The 9,625-nt window shown below is 50.2% G+C and overlaps 1 protein-coding gene across 10 annotated transcripts in view; it reads right to left on the bottom strand.

Moving 5' to 3' along the window:
* Window positions 1–7,255, bottom strand: part of SEMA6A (semaphorin 6A) — a 127,112-nt gene extending 119,857 nt beyond the window's left edge. For 2 of the 10 annotated variants that reach the window (XM_029054794.2, XM_029054795.2), the window contains exon 1: window positions 6,396–7,253. The gene's annotated coding sequence lies outside the window, so the exon portion shown is untranslated. The other 8 variants (XM_029054796.2, XM_029054798.2, XM_029054786.2 and 5 more) reach the window with 7 other exon arrangements.
* Between the last annotated feature and the right edge of the window lie 2,370 nt (window positions 7,256–9,625).

The raw sequence follows: 9,625 nt of genomic DNA on the forward strand, positions 1-9,625 counted from the left end.
GGATACGAAGAGGGAGGGCATTCCAGGCGAGAGGCGTATTTACTCCCATATCATTAGTTCTGGTCCCTTTGAGGGCTATACTGGTCTCAACGATTCTTTTAAAATGGACATGAGTCCCTTTAATTTGATTTTTGCAGACAACACTGCGATGACTGGTTGGGAACCACTGTCAAGGGGTAGCAATATTAAATGATTACCCCAAGCATTAAGTACTGGATGTAGAAATATCTGTTATTAACAATATTTTCGGAGGAAATGTCACTGAACACAGTGAGTTATTTATGACTTCGCACTTGAGATACAGTAACCGGCAGCCCTGTTGATAGCTGGTTTACCTACTTCCATTGATAACCCAGTTTCAACCAATAAGACATACTCTGGGAATTTATCCTCCCCAAACTTAAATAACCCTTCGTGATGAAAATAACTGTAATTGTCTGGCTGACTAACCTTCCTGAGTAATTTTGAATAATTAATTAACTAAGGGTGAAGGGTCTTTTTTTTTCTGCTGTAGCTGCCTTTGTACCATCATTTCATAAAGTGGTGGCCATCTGAACTTGTAAGACTATCATTTGAATCCAAATCCACATTCCAAAGGCTATGGTCTCAGCAGTCTGTTGTTTCTGCTTAGGCAAACCAGTGAGTTATTCACTAACGTATGTGGTAGTGGCAAAGCCTTGGTTGGATATTCTCTCTTTTCTTCCCTCCCTCCCTTCCTCCCACTCTGTCTTGGACTGGAAGTAAGAAACTGAGCTGAAAGGCAACCTTTGGACCCAACTGCCTTCCACCGAGAAAGTACGAGGGCCCCACAGGAGCTCATCATTCACTAGATTTTATTACCCTCCCCCCAAAGATTCCCTCCCCCTAGGAAGATGCCCAAGGAACTGACTAAACCTATCATAGTAAAAAGTACCTGCTTCTCTTAACGGGAAATGCTAAATATTGTAAAAAAAAGTGGGTCTCATTTTTTATTGTGTTTCTAAAATGATCAAGGATTTTATTTTTTGTCCTTAGTTACTTGAAAATTTTCTCCAATCATGCAGTCCAAGGGAATTAAGAACTTGTTTTTTTTTCATGCCCCCCACCCCCACCTCTGCTTTCCAATGTGTTCATCATTAGCCATACTTTTCAGGATCCCAAAGTCTTCAAACACTAAAGTGTGTCCCTAAGATACGTACTTTACCCCTCCCAAGGACTTTGCTCTACAGATATCATTATCTTTAGCGTGTGTGGTATAGCTACGCACGTCTTTTCCTATATGCCTGTCCATGTCGACACTGACCTTTGGAGAAGCAGCGTGGCTTAGTGGAAAGAGCCCGGGGTTGGGAGTCAGAGGTCGTGCGTTCTAGTCTCGGCTCCGCCACTTGTCTGCCGTGTGATCTTGGGCAAGTCACTTAACTTCTCTGTGCCTCAGTTCCCTCATCTGGAAAATGGGGATTAAGTCTGTGAGCCCCATGTGGGACAACGTACTACCTTGTATCTACCCCAGCGCTTAGAACAGTGCTTGGCACATAGCGCTTAATAAATACCAACATTATTATTATTATTATTACTATTTTTAGAGTGTAAGCTTCTGGAAGGCAAAGACTATGTGTGTGGCAACTTGTTCTGAGTAGTCCCTAACTCTGGGTACCCTGCTTAATAAAAGACTATTTGAGGGCAATTGTGCACTGGTATGGCAGCCCACGAGAGTTTAATTGGGAAGGTACCATTTTTATACAGTGTTGTTAGCAAGTGAACTTCTTGCCTAATGACAATTTTCAAGAGTAGTTACCGCAGTAAATTGAAAATGGGCACAAACACTGACATTGAACTATAGGAGCATAATGCTTAGGTTTTTATTATTATTATTATTATTAATAATAATAATGATAATTGTGGTATTTGTTAAGCACTTACTACGTGCCGGACACTATACTAAGCACTGGGGTGGAACAAGCAAATTAGGTTGGGCGCAGTCCCTGTCCCACATGGGGCTCACCGTCTTAATCCCCATTTTACAGATAAGGTAACTGAGGCTCAGATAAGTGATTTACCAAGGTCACGCAGCAGACAAGTGGCAGGGGCAGAATTAGAACTCACGTCTGTTTCCTACTACATCCGCAATCTAGTGGATGAGCAGCCTACTTACTGAGAATCGAGTGATCTGGTCTCTAGTTTCAGTGCCAACATTGACAACTCAGGTGACTTCAGGCAAGTCACAAGTCAGGCAAGTATATATATATATATATATGTGTGTGTGTATAGATACATATACCTATGTTTTTTCCTTCTGTAGAAAGGGATGCTAAAAACGAACCTTAGCGGAGTTTAATATGGAAAAATGGAATCGCCTATGTAAAGACTAGGCCCCAAATTCTATAAATACAAGATATTTGTATGCATTACATGCATTACATCAATAATAGCATACTAGAAACAGCCATTCATAGGCTTTCCTCTTTTGAAATGGACAGCTGTCTATGAAAGCATTTGGAATTAGTTTACTTGCTCTATTATGCTTTTCCTCAAATAAGCAGGAGGGTAGCTCAGGTCAATTACTTTCAAAACATTCCTGTCATAACACTTTCATGCCCTACTTTACTTTTTCCATACCTATTGCTTTGGCTCTCCTCACTCTTCAGAAGTTTGACAAATTACTCCTTTCTCCTTTATTCCATGTCTATTCCAACAAGTTTCCCATCACCTAGTAACAGTTTGAATGCAAGCAATATTTTGTTTTTATCAAAAATCCTTAATGTTGGGTTTTATTTTGAATCAAGGGAGACAGCATTGTTCCTAAAGCATGTCATCCCTCCCTTTAACACACCCATATGCAGTAGTTCAATACTGCCCTCCTACTCAAGTTACGAAAACTGTTCAGTGTTTTTTAAAAAATCTCAAGCATCTACTCTTCCCTTCAAATAAGTACTTCAGAATACGTATTCGCTTTATTTTTAGTGAACGCATTGCCTCTTCAATAGAAACTGTTTAGTTGGCACTATAGATTTTCCACAGAAGGATAATATACGATTCTACTATAAGGAGATACCCAGACCATGTGTGGCCATTCGACTTAGTCAACATAAATTCTCCAAATGTTTTGAGCTATTTTAATAGGTATTTCCGTGAGCAGACCAAAAAACCTACTGACCGTATCCCTGATATCCATTATATTTGTTCTTTTTAGGTTTCCATTTAATGATGAGGAGTTAAAGTGCATCAATTCACAAATGCCAGCTCTCAATTTTTCTAAAATATTATTGAAAGAAGCCCTGTAAAAAAAATGTAATGGTCTACGTGGGGAAAATAAAGCCATCACATGGGGATCTTTCATATGAAGCCCAAACTTGATAAATTCATTTTTCACCAAAAGGAGATGGGAAAAGACCTCATGAGACTAAGCGAGATTTTGATTTCTTGCTGTTCACGATCATCAACAAACTGCAAAGTAGAACACTTTTGGAAGTACAGTAATCACACTTGCCAATATCCTAAACCAATATAATGACCCTGGAAAGAGATCACAGCCTGTTCAAGACCTGAATAAAAAGTTTATGTTAATAAGGTAAATAATCATAGGTGCAAAACTCCAACATTCCCTGCAATTATTTCTTAAAAGATAGTTTAGGATAATAGGTGGAGACAAGATTCTGCCCCTGTGTTTAAGGTTGGGTTCGTAATTAACTGGGGTGCTGGAAGTAATTATAATCAAAGTGCGTTTCAAATAATAAAGCCGCTGCTCACAGAACCGATTCAGAAAGGATTCTGTATCAAGGATTAATGTTCCGAGGAATGCTCCTGGAAGGCACTCATCTAGGTCCTTAAAGAGTCCAGTATTTCCACTGTCAATTATGAGCTAACATTTCTTCAGTTCGAAAAAGAGGACGAAGCCGTGGATTTTCCAATCTATCCACTCTATTCAAACTACTTGAACGGTATCTTTCGGTCCCGGCGAAGCCGCTCAGGACAAGTACACCTAAATGCAGTAGGCTTACCTGTGGATGTTAACAGCAGCAATTATCCCCACGGAAGAAAGAAAAAAGCGAATCGACTACTACCTCCCGGTCAAAGACTTAAACACAGGCACGGGAGAAGTAACCAGCAATTACTGGGCATTAAATAGCCACAGGGAGATTTGCTGCCAGTGGCAAACGTGGACTTCGACTTGGTAAAAGCTGCTGTGCAGATTCAAGTAGGCAATGCGGAGCCTGAGAAGGCTGGACCCCATCGATAGCCTAAGGGCTTCTCGGCGCCGCCCCCCACCCCGATCCACTCCTGCGAGCCCCCCACCACCCCCTCCCCATCCCCTCTTCACTCCGGCAGCTCCAACAACTCTTCTGGGAGCCCACGGAGGCCAGGATCTGGAGGATCTGCCACTTCGGGGGCCGCCGATTTGGGCTATAAGGGATAGGCTCCTTGAAGCCCCCCCACCCCCCCACCCCTCCACCAAGCCCAATTCCATACCTGGGGCAGAGGGTCCTCCCCAAGGCTCCTATCCCCCAAGAGGCAGGGGAACAACCCACGGGGACTCGCGGGCTCGGGCTCCCTTTCATTCAGCCGGATTCACAGCCGGGCGGCTTTTAATCCTCATTACTCCCACCCGGTTTGGGCAGACGAGACGCACACTCATGCACACTTGCACATATCCTGCACACACACACACACACACGCGCGCGCGCACATCCCGCAGACGCTGGCGATTCCCTCCTCCCCTTCCCCTCAGTAGCATCCCGAGTCCCAGTCTCCCCCTCCCTCTGGCACTGACCGTTTGGGGACTAGGAATGGGTTCGGATCAGGGGGAGTTGAGCGGAGGGCCGTTTCTTCCCTCTTTGGACCCCGAGGGGCAGGTACCCCACCCCTCCTATCCCTCTTCACTGTCTCCTCCTCCTTCTCCCAGGAGGATCTGCCAAATAACCACCACCCACTCCCCCCTCCGCGATCACACTGCTCCGTGCCGACAACCCCCCGCTCCAGCCTTTTGACCAAACTTTCCAAAGGGATGGATGGGGACGGGGAAGGGGCAAGGAAGCGGTCGGGGAAGGTCTAAGGGGTTTTCTTTTTTTTAATACCCCGCGGCACCCCTACCTACCTGCCCACCGCCCTTTCCCCGGGACCCACGCAGCCTCGATTCTTAGAGATCCCGTCCCCCCTGGGGAGGTCGTCTGGGGGTCCGGTCGGGGGGCTGCGGACAGACTGGCGGCCGGAGGTGGTGGTCCCGTTTCAGCGAAAAGACAGGGGAAAAGGGGGACGGGGGGAGTTGGGGTTGACAGCATCCAGGAGCGGCAGCCTGAGCCGCGATCGAACCGAGACCCTCTAGGGAGTCTGGCAGAACCTTGGAGAAGGGATCAGCCCAATCCCGAAGGGGAGCGGGTTTGGCGGGGAGGTCGAGAGTGGGGCAGGGGGGGAGCGATCCGAGGGTCTTCCCTTTCCTGGGGAGGGAACGGTGGGTAGGGAGAAGGAAAGGCAGGCCGGCGGAGGGGTGGGGGGCGGAGGCAACTCGAACCCCTGCCCGGCCCCAGCCCCATCCCGGAGCAGCGAACAAAGCCGGCGGCGGCAGCCGCAGCGGCGGCGGGAAGGGTGGACCCGGAGAAACAGGGGACGGGGAGGACGTAGAGGAAGGGGGGGGGACACCAACCCCCCACAAGTTTCCTTTATTCAGACAAACCCTAAACCCAAGGCCACGGCCCACGGCAGAGCCTTCCCCCGACCCTCCAAGCCCACTCCAACCCGAAGAAACCTAGCCGAGACGCTCAGCCCCGGGAACGCCACCCCGATCGTGGAGCTCCGGCTCCGGCTCTCTCCCGCCCCAAGGTCCCAAGGTCTCCCTCGCTCCCACCCCCTCCGCCGGAGCCCCTGGGATTCGGGGTCATCGAGGCGACCCCAGTCCCCGAAATCCCTGCCCCGGAGCCCACGCACCCTCTTCCCCCCATCCTCTCCGAAGAGTATGCTGTGCGCTTGGATTACCCCTGCAACCCAGGTGTCCGAGGAGTTGGGGAAGAGCAGAAGGGTGGGCAGATACTCAGGAGATGGGCACACACAAGCGCACACCCATAGCGAACACACAAATGCATACACAGACCACTCACGGATACCCACCATTAGCCAACCCACGCACACGCGGATGCACCGATAGCACACGGACGCACACGCCATACGCACAACTGTACTCCGAATGAACACAAAAGCGCGCATACGCCGAACCCCTCCACGAACACACACAATACAGATGAACACACACCCAGCACCGCACGTAGAGGCGCACGCTTAGCATCCCAACCTCCCAAAACACCATACGAACCGAGCCTGTTCCAGGACCTTGCAGACCGAGACGCTTCTCGTCCCCCGTGCCCGCAGCCACCCAGGGCGAGAAACCTGGGAGAAAGGGGGTCCCCGGCCCCCGGCTAGGACTCTACCTTCTCGGGGCACGCAGAGGCAGCAGCCGGAGCACTGGACTAGCTGGTGCAGGACAAGGTCCCATTTAGTAATCCATGATTGGGGGTCTCTCTGAGCGCCGGACTCCGCACTCTCCTCCTTCGCAATTCTTTGTCATTCCTACATGGGGCTTCTTATCGCGCGGAGGGGAGCGTAGGTGGGCGCTGTGGAAAAGGGTCCTAGTTTCTGGGAAACAGATAGAATTTGCTGTTCATTTCCAATGATGGGAGAAAGGGGGAGGGAGGCTGGCAGGGCGGGAAGCCAAAGAAACAAACCCAGAAGCAAAAAGGGGTCATACAACACTTCTAACGATCCCGATCTCACTCCAGTTCCAAGCAGGTAAGACCCCTTCAGTCGGAGCTCCGCCGACAACAAGTCATTGCAAGGCGGGGAAGGGGAGACGGGGACGAGGGGAGAGGGGAGGGTCCTTGTCCAAATTCTTGGTGTGTGGGGTTTTGTTTGGGTTTTCTCTCTGCCAGAAGTGCTGCCGCTGCTGCTGCTGCTGCTGCTGCTGCTGCTGCTGACCGTCGGCGGTGTTGACTGTCTCAGAAAAGTCCTAAACGGGCATCGCTCTGCTGATCCCAGCCGAAGAGCGCCGCTGCTCCCAGCCCGAAGCGCCTGCTCATTGGAGTGCGTTCGGGGAGGGGAGTTCAAACAGTCCCCTGCGCTCCGGCTCCGGCTCCCGCTCCGGCGAACGAAGCGTCTTCAGGGTGGGACCAAATCCCGGACTGGATCGCCGGCAGGTGGACTCCCCTTCGCGGAACCCTCCTCCCGCCACTCTCGGGTCCGACCGTCCAGAGAGGAGGGAGGGGTGTGTATGTGTGTGTATGCGTGTGTTTATGTGTGCATGTACAGAGGGAGAAAGGGGGTGGGGGTGGAGAAGGGGCATGGCAAACGGCTTTGGCTTCCAATCGGACTTCACGCCCCCCTACACCCACCCATAGCCCCTAAAGAGGGGGCTTTCTCCCCTCCCGCGCTTGTAAACGGGATTGGGGGAAGAAAAAAAAAAACAAAAAACGGGGACCCTCTAAGTATCAGCCTCACTGATCCCTGCCAAATTAGAAAAAAAAAGAGAGAGAGAGAAATAGTCCGGGAGACGAGTTGCAAAAAAGGATTTGCTGATCGATTGTCTCAAATGGAAAAGTTTTAGAGGATGAGGGGAAGCTTTCTAATTCCGATTACCGTATCGAGACTCAGTTGCCAATGTGATGGGAGTCGCGCATACCCAGATGAATTAAATATAAACCGGCTCTATAAAAATACATCTCAAAGACGCGAGTTCATCGGTTATAGCTATTAGTTATTCATAGGAATACATGTTTATAAAGCTTGTTAAACAAAGCATAACAGTACTTTCTTGTTTTTTCCACTGACGCCGAACTGAAGTAACAATTAAGCCTTATCCCCTTCTGACCCGGTTCGGTAGCCTGAAAGTTCCGTGTGCATTCGGTAGCAGAAATTGGTTTTTGAAAACTGAAAATAAAGACAGTGCCCGTTAAAAAGGCAAGCTCGGTGGTTAAAGCAGGTTTCAGCCCCTACTCTGTTATCGGTATTGTGCTGGGATGATCGTTTCGATCGCTCAGAGAGTAGACGTCAACCTTTTCCGTGTAAACTTTAAATCGCCAAGAAGGAGCTTCCTTTAACCTAGGGGCCTGTGCCAGCAGGGACGGGGCCAATAAATTTCCAGCTCTCCGTTTGCAAAGGACCCCCTCCCACCCCCCAAGCCCTAACTCTTAGCCAGGCATCTGCCTCGCCTCGTACAGCATCCCATACGATATGACATCCGCGCTGGCGTCCCTGCTACGCGCTTGCAGAGACTCGGTGTCCCTTCGGAGGGCCCCGGGACGCTCCAGCCCGTCCAAAAAGTAGCCATTCTCCCCAGCGGGAGGTAGCGTGTGTTGCGGGGGGAGGGAGGGGAACTAGGGGGAAGAAGTTAAAGGACGAGAGAGGAGAGTCGTAGATGCCAGAGGACCCACGGCCTCGGGTGGCAAAGGGGGATGGAAGAAGCAGGAGCGGGATGTCGGAACCTTTTAAAACTCGGGAGACCCGCTTTTCTTCCCCCCACCCGCGCTAGATCTGTGCACATCTGCCTCGAGCAGTGACGGTTCGATAGGAGCTGCATTCCCAGCAGCTCACGTTTCGTTTTCTTAGAGATGATAGATAGATAGATAGATAGATAGATAGATAGATAGATAGATAGATAGATAGATAGATAGATAGATAGATAGATAGATAGATAGATAGATATAGATGCCACTTGTCAGCTGTGTGACTGTGGGCAAGTCACTTCACTTCTCTGTGCCTCAGTTACCTCATCTGTAAAATGGGGATGAAGACTGTGAGCCCCCACGTGGGACAACCTGATCACCCTGTATCTCCCCCAGCGCTTAGAACAGTGCTCTGCACACAGTAAGCGCTTAACGAATACCGACATTATTACGATCATATAGGTAGAGGAGAAAGAGAGGCTTGGATCGGCGTCGCCGTTCTCGCCGTTTCCCCGAGCGGCCAGCAGGGGTCACCCTTTCCAGCTCTCTATTCATCGCTCCCGAGGTTTGCAAGCGGAGCGAGGCGGGTGGCGGGGGTCGGGGGAGGAAGAAATTGTGGGGTGCGGAGGGGTGGGGGCAGCCTCACTTCTTCCTCCCTGCGCATTGCCCTCAGCGCCGTCCCCCCTTCCCCACTACTCTCCTCCGCTGCTCCGGGTTCTCTCCGGGTGGGAGGGAAGTCGGGGTGTGTCTGTGTGTCCCCCAAACGGCGCTCTTTGGGGGACACTCTCATGTGCCCTTCCCTGCCTCCATCCCCTCTTCCCCCCCGCCCTCCCCGGGAGCCCCCAAATCTCCTCTCTCTCTCTGCCACCGCCCCGCTGCACCCCAAAACGGCAGCGCCCCGAGATCCCCGGGCTGGCTCCTGTTTTACACTTCCACCCCGGGAACGGCCCATTGCCCCTCTTGTGCCCTCCCTCCCTCTCCACCCTCCGCGCCTGATTTACATGTTAATTGTGTCTGGGAAAACTTCTTTAATTGCCAGAATTAGGCAGAGCAAACGAATTGTTTCACAGGCTGAACCAAATTAATTCCGGGTTTAGTTCCTTCCCTTGGAGAAACAAACAATTAAGCTGTCTTGTTTGCTTTATGGATCTATCTGAAATGCTACACATCATGTTTTTGGATATTTTTTAATGGGAAATTATTTTCAGGAGTTACGCCCGCAC

Source organism: Ornithorhynchus anatinus, chromosome X5, assembly GCF_004115215.2.
Source record: "Ornithorhynchus anatinus isolate Pmale09 chromosome X5, mOrnAna1.pri.v4, whole genome shotgun sequence".
NCBI classification, from domain to species: domain Eukaryota; kingdom Metazoa; phylum Chordata; class Mammalia; order Monotremata; family Ornithorhynchidae; genus Ornithorhynchus; species Ornithorhynchus anatinus.